We start from the raw sequence: 21,737 nt of genomic DNA, 5'->3' as shown, positions 1-21,737 counted from the left end.
TCATGTTTTGCAAGTTGCATCCATTTTAAGAAAAACAAGTCGCGTTAAAGACAGGAAATGAATACTTGCATTTAATTAAGTCTAGCCGTAGGCGGTTGTCCATAATGACCAGTACTGTTCGAGAAGACAGAACAAAGAAGGCACCGCTGGGATTCGGACCCAGGATCTCCTGTTTACTAGACAGGCGCTTTAACCAACTAAGCCACGGCGCCCCAGGAGTGTTGTCCTTTTGCAGCCACTTGGACACACCTTTAGAAAAACATTTTGTTAACAGGCATTCTGCCTCAGCCTAAACACCTATAGCTTGCAAAGTGCATGCTATTAGACAGGCACCTCTGCAAGACCTTAAGAGTCTCTTAAACTAGTGATAGTAAGGTGTTCCCAACGGGTGATGTTCGGCTTTCAAATCATCTCTCCGTGGAAGCGCCGAGATGCAGCTGTTTAAGGCTTAGAAGCAGCTGACTGTTTCACTACCTAGCTGATCACTGTCAGTCAGGGAGCTCAGAGGTGAAAAGCCTGTCTGAGAGACAATTCGCCGTCGATCAGTTCAATATGTTCCGTACCAGCTCGGCGCACCTGAGATCATCTTGGTAGCCGTGTAGCTCATATAGGTGAGAGCGTGTGTGTGTACCACCGTGATTGGATGCCGGCCCTTCTCAGGTCACAGTAAACCTTCTGCTCAAAAAAAGTGAGGTTTTATTTAATCTCTGACCAAGGGAAACGTTTCATTTTTTCAAAGAAATGTTTGTTAAAAAATAAAGTCATAGTTCAATGGGATTCAATCATAGACCGTGTGATATGGAAGTCAGGAACCTAACCCACAGCACCACCAGCACAGTCATATGCTGAGTGCTGAAAAAGCACTACAGAAACATTATCGACAGACAATGTACAGCGTGTACTATTCTTGTGTTGCGGTACATGAATATAATTATATCGTTATTAATTTCTAATTTATAACTTTATTAACTTTATAAATTTATAAATTAACTTTATAAATTTATTAACGTTATTAATTAATTTCACGACGCACAGACAGGGCGCGGGGAGCCGCCGCCTGCAAACACAGCTCCAGGCAGGACTCCACTCCGCAGGAGCCGCAGAGCAGAGGAGATGGGGGCAGCTTAGCTCCTGTGCAGAGACCTGAGCTGCTGTTGCTGCAGACACTGTCTTTTCTGCACTCGGGGTAGGAGTGAATGTTGAGTTGCCCTTAGAAATGAAGCAGAGCACTTCAACGGCACGGGTGTGTGTGTGTGCGCCCTGGTGATTCTGGGAGACAGATTGAACCTGGGCTAAAAGAGAGGGGGCTTAGCTGTCTTCCATTTGCTAGTTCAAAGTTGTACAACCCATTTGTATCTGCTAGGCGGCGCAGTCGTCGTGCACAAAGAACGCTTTGAAAAGCGTCAAAGGCAAGTCATTCCGAGTTGGTCGTTTGTGTTTTCCGTTCAGACGCGAAATGCTGAAATGATCTCTCGGCTCCTCGGTTGTCATTTCTGCTCCTTAAAGGAATCACAGCACCCGTCGGCTTCCAGCACGGTGGGTCGGGACACAATGCCGGGGGTCGGAGAGAGCGATGTCTTCCTCGTTAGTATAGGACCTGTCACCTGTCCCCACCTGTCACGCGGGAGACCGGGGTACATCAGGACGCGCATTGAAGTGAAAGCAGGATGCGCTGCGACATGCACTGTGCAGATCCCGCCACACTAAGGGGTGAGTGGGTCTGTTCGATCACAGCGCTAGGCGAATCCCCAATCCCCTTTTGTGCGTGGCGACAAAATAAGTCTGTTTCCGCCCGGTTTCGAACCGGGGACCTTTCGCGTGTGAGGCAAACGTGATAACCACTACACTACGGAAACGGTGGTAAGATATGCCCAGCGGCCCAGCGTTGAGCTTCGCCATTGCGATTCAGCTGCTTCCAGTGCCTTTATTGGAGTGCGCTGATGGACCGTGCTCTCTCTCCAGAGACCAGCACGCCTGTCATGGACGGAGCAGGAAAGGCGCTGCCACATTCTACAGCCCTCTCCACGCAATCGACGAAATCTGGCTACTGAAGTGGAGAAAATCGCCTCTCCAGAAAGTGCAAATATCATCTTGGAGAGTATAAATCCTATTGCCGAAGGTCAGCTCTGTCTACCAGAGTGACCCTCCCACCTCCTGCAGCGATGGTCAGCTCGTCTCACACGCGAGAAGTTTTGGCTGGAAACAAGCGCCCCCTCTTCTCGCACGTTTTGCACGTTCGAGAAGGATCTTCTTCACATTCGCCCATGCAGTTCCCAGTCTTGTGGACGAGGACAAAAAGAACACACAAGGGCTCATCCAGGAGTTGAACCCAGGACCTCTCGCACCCTAAGCGAGACTCATACCCCTAAACCAATGAGCCACGGCAGCACTTTCCATTTTATATTGTCAGCGAGCTTGAGGACGGGGGAGAGGCGTCATTCGCTCGTCCAGTCAGACCTTCATCAATAAGTCAAGAAAGCTGCAATTACACGACTGCCTTGCAGACGAAGGGCAGTGAACTGCACCCGGTAAGAGGGGAACAAGCGGCACTAGGTGACACCGAGGCATAACCCCAGCGAGGGGGGTTAGCTTGCATGGTACAGCGCTCGCTTTGCATGCGAGAGATAACGGGATCATTTCCCACGTCCTCCAGGTGTGTGCTTAGAGCTTGATGTGCCGAAAGGTGTCCTTTAGCCTGTGGTCACGCCTTGCATGGAGAGCGTCATGCAGCTGTCAATCATTTTGCAGCCACGCCCCCTCTTCATCTTCTCTCTGCCTTAAGCGTCTCCGCCACTCTCTCTTGACATTTCATGTCAGCATGTCAGAAGTCCGAGTGACGTTTTTAATGGCTGAGTGAGGGCACGATGCTGAAGCAGAGAGGCCACTTCAGCCAGAGAGACTTGTGCTAGGTGAGATCTGAAAAACGGACTCGCAACAGAAACAGACCAAAAAAGTATCGGTGAGATCAAAAGGCAAATGCAACATCCAGCAGAGGGCGTCTAAAGATTAGGGAACGGGCGACTGAAATCCATATGAGGCAAACTTTCCAGCTGTGTACTGCAGCTGGCCTCGTTGGCGTAGTTGGTAGCGCGTCAGTCTCATTGTCTGAAGGTCCTGAGTTTGATCCTCACACGGGGCAGGGCTGCTTCCTCTCTTGCTCTTTTCAAACACTTGCGGCAACTGTTCGCTCATAACCACGTCTGGAATGCGTGACCTTTACACGGGGGAGAAGCAACGCCGCATCCCTTTTCTAAAGAACATTCACATTCAGAAATAAGTCAAGAAATTTGCCATTACTTTAGCTCGCGCTGCTGTCAGCCTGCCCATGTTGCCAAAGAAAGATTCACTCGGCGTCAACATGACAGAACAGCGATCACTTGAAAACACTGTTCCACACTCCGTAAGCAAGAACTTCAGTGTTTGCAGTCACCCGATATGCCGATAGTCAAAGGAGTACAAAACATGAAGCGTCAAAAGACAAGATGAGTTGATGGAAAGAGCCTTGAATTGATGAGCACAAAAGTTCAGCTCGTACAATAGGCAACGAAGGTCCCGGCGTCATCATCGCACTTGAAAGGACTGCCTTGCAGACTAAGGGCAGTGGGAGGTTGCTGTTTTCAGATGGAGGCATTGGGATGGTGGGCCGAGATCTATTCTTCTTAAGGAATTCTTCATCGTGAAAGATCGGTCCACAGGTCATCCAAAGAACTTACAAATTTTTTGGACTCAGGGAATCACGTGCTTCCGGAAGGGAGTGAAGTGCTCAAACACATGACATGCCCCCTTGATCTCACATGCACAATTCTGCTGCAACATGCACAGCTACCGTCCACACCAGGCAGTGGGGCTTCAGCAGAATTTGCTACGCCACCTGCAATAACATATCCAGCTGCACACATATACATGGCCCCTCTGTCCTTTTCAGGATCTCAAAAAAAAGCATAGCATGGTTTTCCTGCAACCTGATTGACCGCATCTCCCTCAGAATGTGCCCCGTTGCATTCATTGCTGAAGCAGGACGGAGGCTAACGGACGTGCCAGAACAGTTAGGCTCAGCGATCTCTCCAAAATATTGTGGTTGTAGTGGAAGAAATATGGTTTAAATTGTACCTTGGTATTTCAAACTCTCTCTAGAATGTTATCCTTTTCTATTTTATTTTGACAGGAACTGGCTAATGACACTAGATGAAAAGAGAAGAAAGAAAACACAACGTTTCGGCCGTGGAGCCTTCTTCAGGTGTGAGGGCTCCACGGCTGAAATGTTGTGTTTTCTTTCTTCTCTTTTAAGCATGGAATAGACCTATTACTTGTTCCTTTGCAGCCTACGCATGCTGACACAGCTCCCCACCTGAACTGCTTATGATGCCTGGTAGTTTGTGGTACTTGGGTATTGTCTTATGTTTGCTCAAACTGCATATGTGTGATTGCATATTTTTGGGTATTTTCATATGTCAATATTTAATTCACTGACATTCCTGTATGCTTGGAAGAAAGGTAGATTGGATTTGGCACAGGACGCCTGCCCATATTTGTTGATCATTGTTGGGCTGGAAAAACAATGATAAAAAGTGTATGAAAAAAGCTCTCTCCAATATTTCCCTTCTCTTCGCCATGGTTACACTGCCTGTTCTTTCCGTCTTTTGTCCTTCTACAAAGATTCCAGGGCTCTTTTTCCACCATAATATCAGAAGCCAAAAAATAACCATCTAATGTGTAAACAGCATTTGTAATGTTGGTAGCTGGAAGAGGTTAAGTATGTTTGCAAGACCTAGTTGATTACACCAGACTTACTTTGTTGTTGTCAGTTTTTTTTTTCTCTTTTAAAGGCTGTAGGTGGGGTGTGATGGACTGTACCACTATCATAGAAGATTTTTTCAGGACACATCGCAGTTCCATAGTAGAATTTATCAATAGTAGAATTCCATAGGACATTATTTACCAACATATTACCCAGTGTGAGACTCTGCCAGTAAACCTCAGAGCATTGAGTTCTCCACTGATAAAGATGGCTGTCTGAAGTCATGAAATCCACTGCTGGGATGCCTGAGAGACAGTAATTGAATCTTGGCTGGAATTAGGCTTTCTATTAGTGTTGATCTTTGGGAATTATGTGGTAAAAAGGGAAAACTCCTTTACTTTAGTCACTTTGAATGTTCAAATGTACAGAACCTGCAAAACTAAGCAACGAAAAAAATCCATCACCACTCTCATGATAGCATAACTCATAGTCTCTGCTGTTGTGTAACAATACACACTTTCAATTTTCTTATCGCCTGTCTCCAGAGAGAATCTTGTTAGTGCTGATGACCTTGAATTAGACCTTGTTGACTCTGTAAAACAATCTTCCTCTGCTTAGAATTTCACTCAGATTGATTATGTTCTCAGATTATTCCTGGCAGGACTGAGTTTCCAGGAAATGAAAAGTGAAAGAAAAAGTACAGAAGATCAGCCCTTGAATATACAACATTGTGCAGTGAGATTGTTAAATGTATTAGCTGCTATCCCGTGCTAGAGCCTGTCGTGGTAAGCAGTGGATGACAGGATCTAGCATAGATACTAATGAAACACTGTTAATGAAAGATAAAACACTTGAGTCTTATTTTAGTTTTCCATTTCCCTTTCATTTGTGATGTACTGTACAACAGGCCACAGAACATGCACAAAAACAGATATGCACACATTCACACCAGGCAATGACAGTCTGCCCAGTCAGAATCTGAGCTGAGGTATCAGAATTCTGAATTCCCTGAATTCTGTCATGGATCATCCACAATAAGGGCAATGTTTGAACACGAGGATCCCCAGGAGAGAGCCTAGTAACACAAATCTTGGAGCAAAAGCAGATGATTAACTTCATAGTTTGTGTGGTTGAGCCAAAGTTGAGCATGAGGATATGTGAGTCACCATTCTTAGAAATGGATCCAACTTCAGACAGGCGTCAAAAGTAAGAGTATACAGTGCTGGGGCAATGACACTTCAATGATCAGAAGGATAACAAGAGTTTTAATGCATTGAAATTGATTTTCTGGTGATGCACACTGTCATGGAACTATTAATTTTTTAAGGATCACTTACTGACGTCAGACAGCTGCCAATTCTCCAGACTGGAAGGATGAACAGTTTATCCCCCTAGGTACCATATTTCCATATTTCGAAGCATTGGAATAATACATGTCATACAGCAACATAAAAACAGGAAGACAAGTATCACAGCCCCTATAATCGGTGTTAGTAACTTAAAAGAAAAACATTCCCCCTGGCCCAAACAGTGATTCTAACCAGGAGAGAAAAGCCAGTGTATCTTTTATGCCTCTCTCTTTATTCACCTTGTCTTTTAGTTCTTTCAAATGCTGAATAGCGAGCGTAATATTTCCGTAATCATCGTCATTAGCTGGAATATATGTACAACAGGAGTCTCCTACTAAAGCATAGACTCCTCCAGATGCTGCATTTTGAAGGTCCAGCACGAACCTGTTCTGAAGTACCATTAATCTAACTCCCCTTAATTCTTGTTTGATAGCGTCTAAGCCTTATAACGTGATATTAATAAAAGAGTACATTTCATAAAAAGTCGCATGGGTGAGGCTGTAGAATGAGGCATTAAAGCACATATATAACAAGATGCATTAAATTTCTTTAACTTTACAGTATGATTTATAAATTTATACCACAAATTACTCATATCCCCCTCATTATCAGTTTCATTCAGCCAGTTTGTATACAAAGAGGCTTCGTGTTTAGATTCTTCCTCTTTTGGGGTGGTGACAGGCTTCTACATAAAAAGGAAAAAGGCTGTGCACATCAGTCCCACGCAGGTTATCCCCATCTGTCCTTGTGGAGACATCACTCCTGCGCTTTGCTCAGTTCGTTTGTGACCTTTTTACAGTGGGAAGCATGAATCCAGGGCACCATTTCTGTGACCTTCACAGCAGTGGCAGTGGTCAGCAGCACCTGGTACAGCCCCCTCCACCTGAGTGAACACCATTTCTTTTTCCTGAAGTCTTTCACCAGAATCCAGTCTCCTTATTCACTCATTAGTTCTTACAGCACAGGTAAATCCCTGTGGGCTGGAGCCCAGTATAATCTTAGGCTTTTTTGGTCAACATTGGTCAACAGATTGGTCAACAACTGGGTAATAACTCTTAGAAAAATCTACACATTGTTCCCCTGCCTCAGCTGTGACGTTTTGCAGAACAATTCTAGCTGAAGTTGTAAAATTTCTCTTTGTTCCGTTCCTGCAAAACATCTTATTATGAGCAAACAAACCACAATAATCATTTGCATCTAGGGGAATCACTCCCAAGGGTAACCCCCCTTAAAGCTATATTGTTCTACCCATCAGGTTCTGCCACTAGATAAGAGAACCTTTCCCATGAAATCATTTTTTGACCTTCATGATCCCTTCAGGGTGTACAATTAGCACAGAAGCAGCAGCTTTAGTCCACATGTTTTTCAAACAGGATATTAACGATATGATCATAACGAATAATACCAGACCCACAAATATGTATTGAACCAGAGACCCTCTCCATGTTCCTAGCACAGACTGTAGCCATGTACCAATGCCCCAATCATCTGGATTATAATTATGATATATAATTTTCTTCATCATAGATGTGCTTTGCTAAGTCCTAGCAACCTACAATACTACAATAGAGAATTAGCAAATTCAACAATCCATTCCTCCAGCTAAATTCATCCCTCCAGGAAGTTTCATTGATTGGCCCGTGATGATATCAAACAGGCTGTTACACAGTTCTGTTTGATCCAGCCCGCATCCCATGGCGTTCCTTCAGTCTGATGTCTAGTCGATCTTTCAGAGATCTGTTCCTTCATTCCACTGTTCCAGCAGACTGAGGGTGATCTCAGTCCATCTCACTCCGAACAATGCAGCCACAGCCTGACACACCTTCCCTGTGAAGTGTGTTCCTTGATCATAATACAAGGGGCAGGGCAGTGCCCACCGAGGGCTTATCTCTGTTATCAAGTGTTTGGTAGACACAGAGGCAGTGGCAGCAACCCACCAGGAAAACAGATTATAAGAGCCCAGGTTTCCCTTTACAATTTTCAATTTCCCAGGTTTGAAAGGTTCCTCAGTAGCAGGCCTTTTGAGCTGTTGCACCCGCACCTGAACTGTAGTTGAGTTCCTTTGATAAACATTACATCCAGATACCACATAAGTGGTTACGGCTTCAAACCCGGTTCTCACACAGTTTTGGGTAACCGGCACACCATTTGACTCCCACCTGGGTGTCCAACAGAGTGCATTTGTCGGGCTATAAAGGGCATTAGGCTGTGAGGGCATGCAGGGCGTCTGGTGTGCTGTCAGCTCCACACCCCATCATCATGCAGCCCCACAATCTTTTCTAACCATGTCCATTTCTCTGCTTCACAGAGGTCTCAGACTACTGTTCTACAAGTATTGCTCACCTGACAGTTGCATCTGCAAAGTTGTTCCCTCGAGTTACTGGAAACATTTCTTTATTATGTGATTTACACATTACCACAGCTACTTCAGTCAGTAGCTGCAAAGCTTCTAACAGTTCAGAGATAAACCCAGCATTCTTAACTGGAGTCCCTGCTGTGTTGAGAAAATCCCTATTCCTCCACCACCATCCAAAATTGTGGCATGCACCAAATGTATATATAGAGTCTATATACATATGCAGCCATTCAAAACAAGCGGGGTACGCTGCGGTATAACACGGTGGGCGTGTCGCAGTATACCGCATCATACCGGACGCAAATTAGATTATGTTAATAGTATCCGGAATCACCTTGTAAAATCGCCAGGTGGAGCTAATAAAGGTTAACCTCTCCTGTACAGCATTTGAGCTGTCAGCAGAAAACGTCGGTTTTGAATCCTGATCACTGCTGAGGGACAATCTTTATTCAATTAAGAATTTAAGGTGTATACTCTTTAGACTTTAAATTTAAACAGTGTATTACAGCATGTTAATCATTAAACATTAAAAAGGCGGTATATTTTATAAAAGCAAGATTGTTCTGTTGGACAAAAGTACACAACCTACCACCTTTATCATAAATATTTTAATTATGCAGGAATATTTTATGCATCAAAGTCTTTACTGAAGATATTACTAAGAGTATTAATAATGAATGACCTTGGACAAGCTGTAAGCTCAAAGTATTACCCTGGTCCACATTCTTTGTAACCGTCTTTGTAAACGAAAATAGTTTATTTTTTCATTGACAAAAAGTAACACCACAGCATTTAGTTGATCCGATCACGCATTCATTTCTAATCATACAATGTAATTCTTGAGAATCTCCGATTCACCATGCCTTTCACATGCTCATAAACGATTTTAATTTAGGAATATAAACATATTAATGTATGTAAACTGTACTGTATATTGCTGGTCTTGGTAGTTTAAAGAAAAAATACACACCAGTATTCCATTTCTCCCTAAACATTTTAAGCATCAAAGTCTTACATGTTGTTATTTGGGAAACATTTTTACGTGCTCCTTCTGACCATATTAGGATTATATACTTTGTGAAAAGTGATAGTATTTAACCTTTTCTGTGAATTCGCTTGTTATCTAACAAATGCATACTTTTAGAATTTGATTAACAGGGAATATAATATGGAATTGCGTATCTAAACAACTTAATAATGATATAATTATAATAATGTACTGTCTGGCGGAATAAACTGAAGAGGTTAGTTAATGCGACACGGAATTATTAAGAATTATCACCTCTTTTTACACTTGAGAACAAATGAGAACATTCCACTCAGTGGGATGTTATCTCAAGCACCTGCTAATTCGTTTTACACCACTGGACGACAGGAGAATGTGACTGTACTGTATCTGTACAGAATGTATCTTTCAATCAATACAGTAATTGATTAAAATCGCAATCGTGCGTTTAATTAAATGCCTTTTTTGATTCACAATCTGAAAATGAAAACAGCGGTAAAGTCACCTTGAATTTAAAAAAAACGATTTTGGCACGCCTGTAGCATTTTCACGAAACCTCCTAAAGTTATGAGAACACTTGCTTTGTGTATAAAGTACATTGTGAATGTTTTCACAGCCTTCACTTTGTTGTTTTTATGCCATTTTTTTGACCACACACAAATATTCCTATGTCCGTATCTTCGCAAGGGAATCAGTGCGAATTTTAATACTAATTAAATGACCGCGGGCACTTTCCACCCCCGCTACATTCTCAGAGTAGAACAGACTAACCTTCTAATGAAAGACGGTCCACCTCCCACGGACAGGAAAAGTGCCCACAGGCACTTAAACTTAATATGGTCAGTAACAGTAAAGAGTAACATGGTCAGAATGTTTAGGGAGAAAGTGGAATACTGGTCTGTATTTTTTCTTTAAACTACCAATACTAGCCATATACAGTCTGTAATGTAGGGATTTCTATATGTCTTTATTTAGTGGTTACATTAGTGAAAAGGCTAAACTTTTAGCTTCAGTAACGCGTACGCGTACGCGTACGCGTACGTATGGTGTACATGTTTGTTTTGGGTTTTGCTTGTTCACATATCTCCCCTTTTTATAAAACAACGTGGTTGAAAACTGTTCCAGAGACACTGTTGTTTCATCAGTTAAAAGTACATCATGAAATGCCTCTCCCTGTTCAATCTACTGTTAAAAAGAAAAGGAGCATAAAGCGTCTGATGGTCATAAACGATATTCATTTAGGAACAGCATCAGAGATATGTTTTTAACTGCACTGCATCGGAGAGAATACCATAGTGTGTTTTTTTTTTTTACTCCCTGGCGGAAATTGGCTTCCATAAGAATCAATATGGCTCAGAGATTAAATAAAACTTCACTCGCACCAAACAAATGTATATTTCTAATCACAACATGATCGAATTTAAGTCATTTTAATAACAATGAATAGTCACCTATGCGTTACAATATAAACATTTATATTGATTTAAATCGCGTTTAAATCGCCGTTATTTAAAACCCATAAATAAAGCTGATACTGTTTAGACTTTTAATTATTTAAAACTGTATTACAGCAGCACAATGCACAATGCAACGTAAATCGCTATCTTTGTCTTCTGTGTAATAATGTTCACCTCTCTGTCCAGCAAATTAACAATAGTAATAATAATGAACTTTATTGTATATGGCGCCTTTAAAGGTGGCTCCTCAAAGCACTTTACAGGTTAAAAACAATAACAACAATACTGTTTGACTGGGCAAACGATTTTTTTTTTAAGAACTACAAAATGAGATATAATGATGTGTTCCGGTTTAGACATAAACGAAGAGCATAACACGTGGGCGGCGTAGCGGTCGGCTCTGGCTTTCCCATCTACTGTATACCGATACGCTGCATACAACCCCCCTCTCTGCGGGAGTTCTGGCTGTGGCGAATTAAACCGGTTTCACAAGTATTTTCAAAGTAGAAGGGGGCGAGATTTCCAGCAAAAGACACCTCCCCCCCTCAAAAACCAAGGAAGTACAGTACTTACTAGTTAAGAAAGCTAGACTCCTCAATGAAATCGCTTTAACATGCTAATGCTTTGGTGTAACAGTCCGGGCGTGGCCAGCTTCTAATGTCAACCTGACTATGGCGAAAGGAACCCTCCTTTCATTGGAAGACTATGAACATATTCTAGCCATAAATGAATTAATAGCAAACATGGTTTACATAAAATACATTTTTCCAAGAAAGTTTAGCCTTTGTTACTAATGAAACCACAAAATAAAGACATAAATATAGAAATCTTAATATTTTTAAAATACATGACTTTGCTAAAATTTATTTGAAAATAAAAACGATTACAAACGCCAGCGGATAGAGAGAACAGGGGAGGGATGTTGGTTTTGCATAAGGGGTGGGGCTATAGAAATGAGGTCTATTTGAGAATGTGGAGTTACATGTTCTGGCTGTTGGTGAATTATCGTTGTTGAGTATGGCGTGTTGAGGTATTGATTTTGTGTAATGCTTTATGTTGAAAATTTAGGTGGATTTTGTTTATAATAACGAGGATAAACTGGGATGGGAGGAGGATTTGGTTTTGCATAAGGGGCGGGAATATGATAATTTGAGGAATTTGAGAGAGATTCACAGAGATTCCCTCTGCTGTGACCCAGGGAACCTGCAGTCAGGTAACATTATTTCTCACAACTACCAGGTATTGAGTGAGATTGACCTGATTGTTCCTGCCTCAACGGCAGGGTTGCCAATACACCCAGTCCCCCAGAAGGGACAGGGAATGAAAGCCAAGCCGGTTTTCTTACAGCCACCAGCTCAGTTTGTCAGTCTGAGTCTGACCAACAGTGGTTCAGCCAGACTGGAGCTGGATGGGCAAGCCACCCGACTGTTAGTGCAGAACATGGAAAAGGGGGGTGTCAGAATCCCCGCCTGCACTGACATGGGCCTGGTGGGTGATGGTGAGTTCGAAGACAGTGAACTAGCTATCCCAGTGCTGGGGCAGCTCCCTGAACCCCTAGAGAGGGAAGGGGGGAGCGAGCAGGTGTCCTACACCCACGTCCAGCGAACGATTGTAAACATGCCGATAGAGGGATTCCTCAATCAGGAAGTGTGCAGGGTGGACCTGAACAGTGAGAATGGAGTAACAATCCCAGATCCCTCAGGTGCTCCAGATAACCACTAAGCCAAGGGTCAGGCATGCTCCACCGCTGCACCACCCCCTGCAGGGTTCCTAGAGCACAGGCATGAACAAATCGAAAAAGCAGATGTCCTGGAAATGGAGGAGCAGCATCAGCAGCTGCGTCAGATCTCCTCAGATTTCCAGGATGTTGGTGCCCAAGATGCCACATGGCATACTGAGAAAGAGACCATGTACATGCTGCGCCAGCTTAGAAAGGGGACAGTCACTCAGAAGGAGATGACTGGGATCAGCCACCCGAAAAGACTTTTGGGAGGACTGATTGCTGCCGCCACTGTTGTGTGTTTGCTATTTCTGGTAGGTTTGTGTGCTACTGGCACTCTCACCCTGACTGCCCCAAGAAGGCAGGTGTCAGAGGTGCCAGAGGGTAGTGACAGACTGTATCAACAGCAGCAAAAGTTGGAAAGCTTAGGGAAAACCCTACAGGCAACTTCCTATGCAACAGGGTTGAATCTTATCCCCCACCTAGTGGACATGATTGTTGGTGTTATACAGTGGGTTTATGCTTGTGTGCAACAGGCCAGAATGTTGACACAAGACCTGTTAAGGGAGCTTAGTGCCACTGTAGCCAGTCTAGCCATAGCACAAATCCTAACCCACTTGATTTCACTCTTCTCAGTAGAGGAGTATGTGACATTAAACCCATTGCTCATAGCTCACCCAGAAGGCAATCCAAGATTGAATTCGGTTCCAAATCTTGAGATGGGTATGGCTACCAAAGCTATCCATTGGCTGTGTCTAACTGATCCACCAATGAAGGGTGTAAAGCTACTAACGAGCAGAGGGAGGTTAATGAACCCCATGAAGAGCAGATGGGAAGTAAATGGCTGGTCAGCACACCACATTTAACTGTCACTATAACTTGTGACAGGCATGATACAGCTACCACAATGCAGCTACCTAACCAACAGTTTCCTGCAAGTTCCCAAGGAGGCCATAGTACAGCATGGTAACTTAACACTGTACGGTCTGCAACCAGACAACATAAGACCAAACTTGAGGTCGTGGATGCCTTCAGGTGCCACACTATTGAATTGGATAGAAATCCAAGAAACAGTAAGCCCTGAAGATGTACAGGTAGTTAGTTTGCTTTAATGGAACAAACCTCCAAACCACCCTGGCAGGTGCCCAACACAGGTGTCATGGTTCATCAGGGGGGCTGGGAACAGGAACCGGTGTTATTGTAACACTGGTGCTGGGAAGCTGGATCATGACTGACAATGTACTCTGAATGCTGTACTCTTACATCAAGATGTACTCCGGGTAGCACGAATGAGTCAAAGGTAGCATTTCAAAAGAAAGGAAGTTACCTCTTCCCCAAATATCTGCCTACAGAGGTATCAGATACTGACAGTGAACTTCCTGATTTGTAATGCCTAGACTGAGATGATGTCTCCTACCTTGTTTATACATACTCCAGATGTTATTCATCCTGTTTGTTCCCAATGCTGGTTCCGGTATGAATTCTCGAGGAGTAATGTGGACATTTAAGGTTAATGTTCTAATGACAAGGGACATCACTTAACTCTGTTTTGTTTTGAAGGCAACAACGCCTCAGGACCTCGTGACCTTCAAAAAGGGGGGATATGTAGAGGCAATGCTTGTTAATAAGACAGAATTAAGTGTTGCTGTGCTTTCCCAAATGAGGCCCCATCTCTCTCTTCATCTCTGTGGCTGCACCACAGAGAAACTATTCATGCAGGCTGATTTAAAGATGTTTTCTTTTGATAAGGGACAGCTCCCAAATGGGGATGCACTTAGCTGAGCCTGGCTATCATGATCAATGGTCATCCATTGGCGCCTATCTGTCTAGGGAGTGCCAGATGGACATCTGGATTGCATTCCTAGGTGTCAGGAGTAAGTGACTCATATCTCACCTTGATCAACCAGTCAGGGATTGGTAGGGCCATGTAACCCATGTGGGACTCTGATGCCCATTAAACTTTCAGCCAATGACAAGCTGAAGTTCCTCCAGGTAAAAACAGGCAACAGAGAGCCTGGAGAAGGAGAACTAGTAGGACTATTCCAGTAGGAGAATTCTAAGGAGAATTCCAGGGGTGCAAGACAAATCCATGGCAGGACGGCCCAGGAGCAGAAGGCTCCCAAGGGCAGGACATTCTCACAGCGCGCCTCTTGACCATCCTGAGACTCAGCCCGGACAACCACGGAACGGCCAGTGCGTCTGAGTGCCAGTACTTTCCTCTGTTCTAAAAGTCGAGAGCGGAGGTTGCCACGAGTAACCAGAGGATCCACCCGAGGTTAGCATCAGCAGCAAACCTCATGAACAGGTCAGAACTGTGGACAGCTGAATCACTATTCAGAACAAGCGCTTCATCAGGAACGAATCGGTCCTCTTCCTGACCTGCTGGGACCCACAGTCATCTTTTCTCCTGTGCACAAACTTTGCTAGTTAAAGCCAACACTAACTAGCCGGTCAGTGAGCATCAGCAGCGCACCGTCGCAAGCAGCACAGCACAGCCTGGCACCTAGCCAGAGAGTGCGGATTGGACAGCAACAGCCTGCAACTGTTCCTTTGTGCCCACAGGAGATCTGAATCCCGAGAGATTGGATGAGTATTCAACTTCACTGCATTACAGCTCGAGAATTCCATTGTTATCCCAACCAGTTGATATCAGTTTAATTCCTAAGAGTTATGTACTTGTTTTGAGTATCTAATGTAGAAGTTGTAATCAAGTTCAATTATGAAACGGTCTAGATGAATGATATACTGAACGTATGTCCTCTTGATATATGTAACTCTTTGTAACTGAATGAATATATACCTTTTGTATTCTGATAACCCTCTCGATAAGATCTGTTAGGTTTACATGCATATTCTATGTATTAATAAATGTATCCTCGTGTATTAGTACCTGTGTGTGTGCGTTGTTTGAGTTATATCGCATAGTTGGATTCTAAAGCCATTAAAATAATTATTTTTGTGACTTACACAAAAATAATTTTTGGCTACAATTAATAATTGTCCCCGTAAATGCCCAAACTCTACAGAACTGGTGCCTCGTGAGAGCACACTACACCAGCTTCCGCGGGCTTGCAATACAATCGGCGAAAGCGAAAGCGAGAGCAAGGTGTTTAAAGACAGATTTTGTCGTGGTGACATCATGGTAGAAAGAAACGAACTTGTTACGTCTCAACAGAAACGCTCTTTAGCTCTTTCGGCTTTATGCAGAGAACAGCGTCTGTCGAGATCACTTTTGAGTCAGCGGGAAACGCCCTGTGCTGTCAGTTTGATTTCATATTGCTCGTAGCGGCGCCCGGCTTTTGTCTGTCAAACGTTAGGTTGCGCTCCTTCATGCTGCATCGTCGGCATGAGTGGAGCTTTTTAAACGTCTGTACTTACTGCGCCCCATAAGAAATCGTTTGTCCCCGTTCAAAAGAGATTGTGCGATGTCCTGCAGGGTTCGCAAAGCAAACCTTTGACAGTTTGAAAAGAGGAATTTATTCTGCTTCCTGTGCGTGCAGTAGTTACAAAGTTGAACGTCTTTACACGATCTGCTGCAGTTTTCAGTGGGCGGGCTTTGTCAGATGGCTTGGAAAAACGCACTGTGTTTCGGCTCGGGAAACATCATGAGCAGCTATACTGTGTATAGCTGACTTTTAACGCATACAGAATTCATTAGAAATCATTGATTTCTCCAATTAACAAGGGTCCCTTAAAGGATGAGTCAAAGTAACGTTTAATCGGATTAGTTTCCTTAGAGCTGGTTCAGAGTTTGCTCAAGAGTGTACCTTTCACAGATGCGCAAAGAAGAATGTTGGGGGTGCACGCTTCAAGGCGCCTTACAGCTATAGGGAGCGATTCGAGATGATTCGTGGCGTGTGCTCGTTCCCATATACCGTACGCCCCGGGGTGCAGTGCTAAGATGACGTACAATACCGCTTGGGCACGTAACGGCGTTATATGCAAGTGCGGGACGTGAGGGTTTTCGTTTGTTCGTTTTGTTTTGCTCTGCTTTGCTTTGTTTTGCTTTCCATCGCGTTGGTAAGAGCGTAATTAAAAGGCGATTCCTGCGTCTACCACTAATGTAAGAGCTATTTCAAGTGCGACGTGGTGCGGCTTTTCAAATGCTTGTGGGCATTTCTCTGTTGTTGATTCTTTTTTTGTGTGTAACAAAGTGGCATTTTCATGTCCGGACGGGGAGACTTTATCATTCCGACATGAAGCCACCCTTAAGTCCTCTGAGGCGTGTCTGTCTGCAAGGCTTGTATTTTGGAAATGTTTTTATGAAACGGAGAACGACTTTGAAATAGGCTTCCGCCGGCACCTCGCGATCCAGGTAAGATTGTAGCAAGAACGCAGCGGCAGTGGGGCTTGCTGTAGTCGTGGCCGAGTGGTTAAGGCGATGGACTAGAAATCCACTGGGGTCTCCCCGCGCAGGTTCGAATCCTGCCGACTACGTTATCCGCCTCCAGTCGGTGTGTTTCGGCGCAAGCAAAGAAGCGTGCCTCTTTGCTGTTCCTGGTGGTTTTAAAACGCCCAATCGCTTGTACCCGCTGCCTTGGAAATAAGTTCTTCAGCGTCCGCGAATGGCATTTTGCAGCTGGAAGCAGATGTCGACGCGTTTTGCACAGACCACCAAAAAAGCGTCTTTTTTGAAGGCCCAGGCACTGAGCATTGGTGGTTCAGTGGTAGAATTCTCGCCTGCCACGCGGGAGGCTCGGGTTCGATTCCCGGCCAATGCAGTGGCTTTTGCAGCGAGCGGCTCCATCACTTGCATCCCCTTGCAACTCGCAACTCAAAAAACCCACTGAAGCTAAGCAGGTGTGAGCCAGGTCAGTACCCGGATGAGGGTGAGCTACAGGGAAAAACAAAGCTTCCAGCTGGAAGCGGTGTTAATGGTGCCGGCGGTGGGGCGCTCACCCTGAGGTCTGTGCGGGTCCCAATGCCCCAGTATAGTGACGGAGATGCTGTGTTGTAAAAGGGCGCTGTCTTTTGGATGAGATGTAAAACCGAGGTCACAGCGCTCTGTGGTCATTCAAAATGACCACCAAAACCTTTGACAAAAGCTCTTGGTAATTGATGGTCTTCAATAATGCTTCTCCTTTAGGTACATTTTAAATCAGCTGAAAAATGCTGTGAAATGGGGGGGCACTTCAGGCCAGTGTAGGATTTGGGTTACAAGAACCATGAAACTGCACGAGAAAGCCCGTACACTGAATTACACGGCTTTCTATTCAAAGGAGGACAAAAGAAATTCCCTGAGTTCGATTTTTTGCAGCACAGAGAGGAGCACTGTTGTGAGGCCGGTTAGCTCAGTTGGTTCAAGCGTGGTGCTAATAACGCCAAGGTCACGGGCTCGAGCCCCGTACTGGCCAGGTCCTTTTCTCCTCTCTTACCAAAGCTGTTAGGTTCCTTTCCGTGGTGAGAGGGGTTGTCATGCAACGCTGCCACATAGTGCCGACAGACAAGAGTGTTGCGGGAGAAGAGAAAAGTGTTTGAAGATTTAAGAGTGTCTTAGGTGGAGCCAAAATCAAGTGTCACAAATACAAGTGGGAGGATTTCCAATGTTTAATATGGTAAAAATAAGCGGAAGTTATCTGCCGGTCCGGCACAGTCTGCCATGCTTTTGTCATATACTGTAAAGTGGTGTCGAACTGGGTGTCGAACTGGAGCCTCACCATTTGCATATGTGAGGCTCCAGTTATACATCGAGTGTCACATTAAATGACAAAAATGAAGAGAGTTAAAGCAGCTGGAGAGGTTTTCTTACAACTTTTGAGCTGACACAGTTTTGGAAAATGTTTCCTTCATGCTGCACTGTACAACATAGGCAGCCAAGAGTCTCCAAAACAAAACAGAATTGACAGATAGGAGAAAATTCCCACTCATCCTGAAGTTCCCAAAATCCAGCACTGAGCGTAAACAAAGTGTCTAAGTAGCGTGGGAATGCTAACCCTAACCCTAGCTGGAGTTTGAGCAATCCAGCACTGAGCGTAAAAAGATGAGTCAAAGTAACGTCTAATCGGATTAGTTTCCTTAGAGCTGGTTCAGAGTCTGCTCAAGAGTTTACCTTTCACACATGCGCAAAGAAGAATGTTGGGGGTGCACGCTTCAAGGCGCCTTACAGCTGTAGGGAGTGATTCGAGACGATTCGTGGCGTGTGCTCGTTCCCATATACCATACACCCCGGGTTGCAGTGCTAGGATGATGTACAATACCGCTTGGGCACGTAATGGCGTTATACGCAAGGTTTTCGTTTGTTCGTTTTGTTTTGCTCTGCTTTGCTTTGTTTTGCTTTCCATCGCGTTGGTAAGAGCGTAAATAAAAAGGCGATTCCTGCGTCTACCACTAATGTAAGAGCTATTTCAAGTGCGACGTGGTGCGGCTTTTCAAATGCTTGTGGGCATTTCTCTGTTGTTGATTCTTTTTTTGTGTGTAACAAAGTGGCATTTTCATGTCCGGACGGGGAGACTTTATCATTCCGACATGAAGCCACCCTTAAGTCCTCTGAGGCGTGTCTGTCTGCAAGGCTTGTATTTTGGAAATGTTTTTTTGAAACGGAGAACGACTTTGAAATAGGCTTCCGCCGGCGCCTCGCGATCCAGGTAAGATTGTAGCAAGAACGCAGCGGCAGTGGGGCTTGCTGTAGTCGTGGCCGAGTGGTTAAGGCGATGGACTAGAAATCCATTGGGGTCTCCCCGCGCAGGTTCGAATCCTGCCGACTACGTTATCCGCCTCCAGGCGGTGTGTTTCGGCGCAAGCAAAGAAGCGCGCCTCTTTGCTGTTCCTGGTGGTTTTAAAACGCCCAATCGCTTGTACCCGCTGCCTTGGAAATAAGTTCTTCAGCGTCCGCGAATGGCATTTTGCAGCTGGAAGCAGATGTCGACGCGTTTTGCACAGAGCACCAAAAAAGCGTCTTTTTTGAAGGCCCAGGCACTGAGCATTGGTGGTTCAGTGGTAGAATTCTCGCCTGCCACGCGGGAGGCTCGGGTTCGATTCCCGGCCAATGCAGTGGCTTTTGCAGCGAGCGGCTCCATCACTTGCATCCCCTTGCAACTCACAACTCAAAAAACCCACTGAAGCTAAGCAGGTGTGAGCCAGGTCAGTACCCGGATGAGGGTGAGCTACAGGGGAAAACAAAGCTTCCAGCTGGAAGCGGTGTTAATGGTGCCGGCGGTGGGGCGCTCACCCTGAGGTCTGTGCGGGTCCCAATGCCCCAGTATAGTGACGGAGATGCTGTGTTTTAAAAGGGCGCTGTCTTTTGGATGAGATGTAAAACCGAGGTCACAGCGCTCTGTGGTCATTCAAAATGACCACCAAAACCTTTGACAAAAGCTCTTGGTAATTGATGGTCTTCAATAATGCTTCTCCTTTAGGTACATTTTAAATCAGCTGAAAAATGCTGTGAAATGGGGGGGCACTTCAGGCCAGTGTAGGATTTGGGTTACAAGAACCATGAAACTGCACGAGAAAGCCCGTACACTGAATTACACGGCTTTCTATTCAAAGGAGGACAAAAGAAATTCCCTGAGTTCGATTTTTTGCAGCACAGAGAGGAGCACTGTTGTGAGGCCGGTTAGCTCAGTTGGTTCAAGCGTGGTGCTAATAACGCCAAGGTCACGGGCTCGAGCCCCGTACTGGCCAGGTCCTTTTCTCCTCTCTTACCAAAGCTGTTAGGTTCCTTTCCGTGGTGAGAGGGGTTGTCATGCAACGCTGCCACATAGTGCCGACAGACAAGAGTGTTGCGGGAGAAGAGAAAAGTGTTTGAAGATTTAAGAGTGTCTTAGGTGGAGCCAAAATCAAGTGTCACAAATACAAGTGGGAGGATTTCCAATGTTTAATATGGTAAAAATAAGCGGAAGTTATCTGCCGGTCCGGCACAGTCTGCCATGCTTTTGTCATATACTGTAAAGTGGTGTCGAACTGGGTGTCGAACTGGAGCCTCACCATTTGCATATGTGAGGCTCCAGTTATACATCGAGTGTCACATTAAATGACAAAAATGAAGAGAGTTAAAGCAGCTGGAGAGGTTTTCTTACAACTTTTGAGCTGACACAGTTTTGGAAAATGTTTCCTTCATGCTGCACTGTACAACATAGGCAGCCAAGAGTCTCCAAAACAAAACAGAATTGACAGATAGGAGAAAATTCCCACTCATCCTGAAGTTCCCAAAATCCAGCACTGAGCGTAAACAAAGTGTCTAAGTAGCGTGGGAATGCTAACCCTAACCCTAGCTGGAGTTTGAGCAATCCAGCACTGAGCGTAAAAAGATGAGTCAAAGTAACGTCTAATCGGATTAGTTTCCTTAGAGCTGGTTCAGAGTCTGCTCAAGAGTTTACCTTTCACACATGCGCAAAGAAGAATGTTGGGGGTGCACGCTTCAAGGCGCCTTACAGCTGTAGGGAGTGATTCGAGACGATTCGTGGCGTGTGCTCGTTCCCATATACCATACGCCCCGGGTTGCAGTGCTAGGATGATGTACAATACCGCTTGGGCACGTAATGGCGTTATACGCAAGGTTTTCGTTTGTTCGTTTTGTTTTGCTCTGCTTTGCTTTGTTTTGCTTTCCATCGCGTTGGTAAGAGCGTAAATAAAAAGGCGATTCCTGCGTCTACCACTAATGTAAGAGCTATTTCAAGTGCGACGTGGTGCGGCTTTTCAAATGCTTGTGGGCATTTCTCTGTTGTTGATTCTTTTTTTGTGTGTAACAAAGTGGCATTTTCATGTCCGGACGGGGAGACTTTATCATTCCGACATGAAGCCACCCTTAAGTCCTCTGAGGCGTGTCTGTCTGCAAGGCTTGTATTTTGGAAATGTTTTTTTGAAACGGAGAACGACTTTGAAATAGGCTTCCGCCGGCGCCTCGCGATCCAGGTAAGATTGTAGCAAGAACGCAGCGGCAGTGGGGCTTGCTGTAGTCGTGGCCGAGTGGTTAAGGCGATGGACTAGAAATCCATTGGGGTCTCCCCGCGCAGGTTCGAATCCTGCCGACTACGTTGTCCGCCTCCAGGCGGTGTGTTTCGGCGCAAGCAAAGAAGCGCGCCTCTTTGCTGTTCCTGGTGGTTTTAAAACGCCCAATCGCTTGTACCCGCTGCCTTGGAAATAAGTTCTTCAGCGTCCGCGAATGGCATT

At 44.9% G+C, this 21,737-nt stretch overlaps 7 non-coding genes across 7 annotated transcripts; 5 read left to right on the top strand and 2 right to left on the bottom strand.

The window, feature by feature from the left end:
- Positions 1–138: 138 nt before the first annotated feature.
- On the bottom strand, positions 139–212 carry trnat-agu (transfer RNA threonine (anticodon AGU)). Its single transcript has one exon. It is a non-coding gene; the product is annotated as a tRNA-Thr (tRNA).
- Positions 213–1,783: 1,571 nt separating this feature from the next.
- trnav-cac (transfer RNA valine (anticodon CAC)) lies at positions 1,784–1,856 on the bottom strand. The gene has a single exon. It is a non-coding gene; the product is annotated as a tRNA-Val (tRNA).
- A 15,125-nt stretch (positions 1,857–16,981) lies between these two features.
- On the top strand, positions 16,982–17,063 carry trnas-aga (transfer RNA serine (anticodon AGA)). The gene has a single exon. It is a non-coding gene; the product is annotated as a tRNA-Ser (tRNA).
- Positions 17,064–17,276: 213 nt separating this feature from the next.
- On the top strand, positions 17,277–17,347 carry trnag-gcc (transfer RNA glycine (anticodon GCC)). The gene has a single exon. It is a non-coding gene; the product is annotated as a tRNA-Gly (tRNA).
- A 1,903-nt stretch (positions 17,348–19,250) lies between these two features.
- On the top strand, positions 19,251–19,332 carry trnas-aga (transfer RNA serine (anticodon AGA)). The gene has a single exon. It is a non-coding gene; the product is annotated as a tRNA-Ser (tRNA).
- Positions 19,333–19,545: 213 nt separating this feature from the next.
- trnag-gcc (transfer RNA glycine (anticodon GCC)) lies at positions 19,546–19,616 on the top strand. Its single transcript has one exon. It is a non-coding gene; the product is annotated as a tRNA-Gly (tRNA).
- Positions 19,617–21,519: 1,903 nt separating this feature from the next.
- trnas-aga (transfer RNA serine (anticodon AGA)) lies at positions 21,520–21,601 on the top strand. The gene has a single exon. It is a non-coding gene; the product is annotated as a tRNA-Ser (tRNA).
- The last annotated feature ends 136 nt before the right edge of the window (positions 21,602–21,737 follow it).

Source organism: Lepisosteus oculatus, unplaced genomic scaffold, assembly GCF_040954835.1.
Source record: "Lepisosteus oculatus isolate fLepOcu1 unplaced genomic scaffold, fLepOcu1.hap2 HAP2_SCAFFOLD_40, whole genome shotgun sequence".
NCBI lineage: Eukaryota > Metazoa > Chordata > Actinopteri > Semionotiformes > Lepisosteidae > Lepisosteus > Lepisosteus oculatus.
This window is presented reverse-complemented; position numbering and strand designations above follow the sequence as displayed.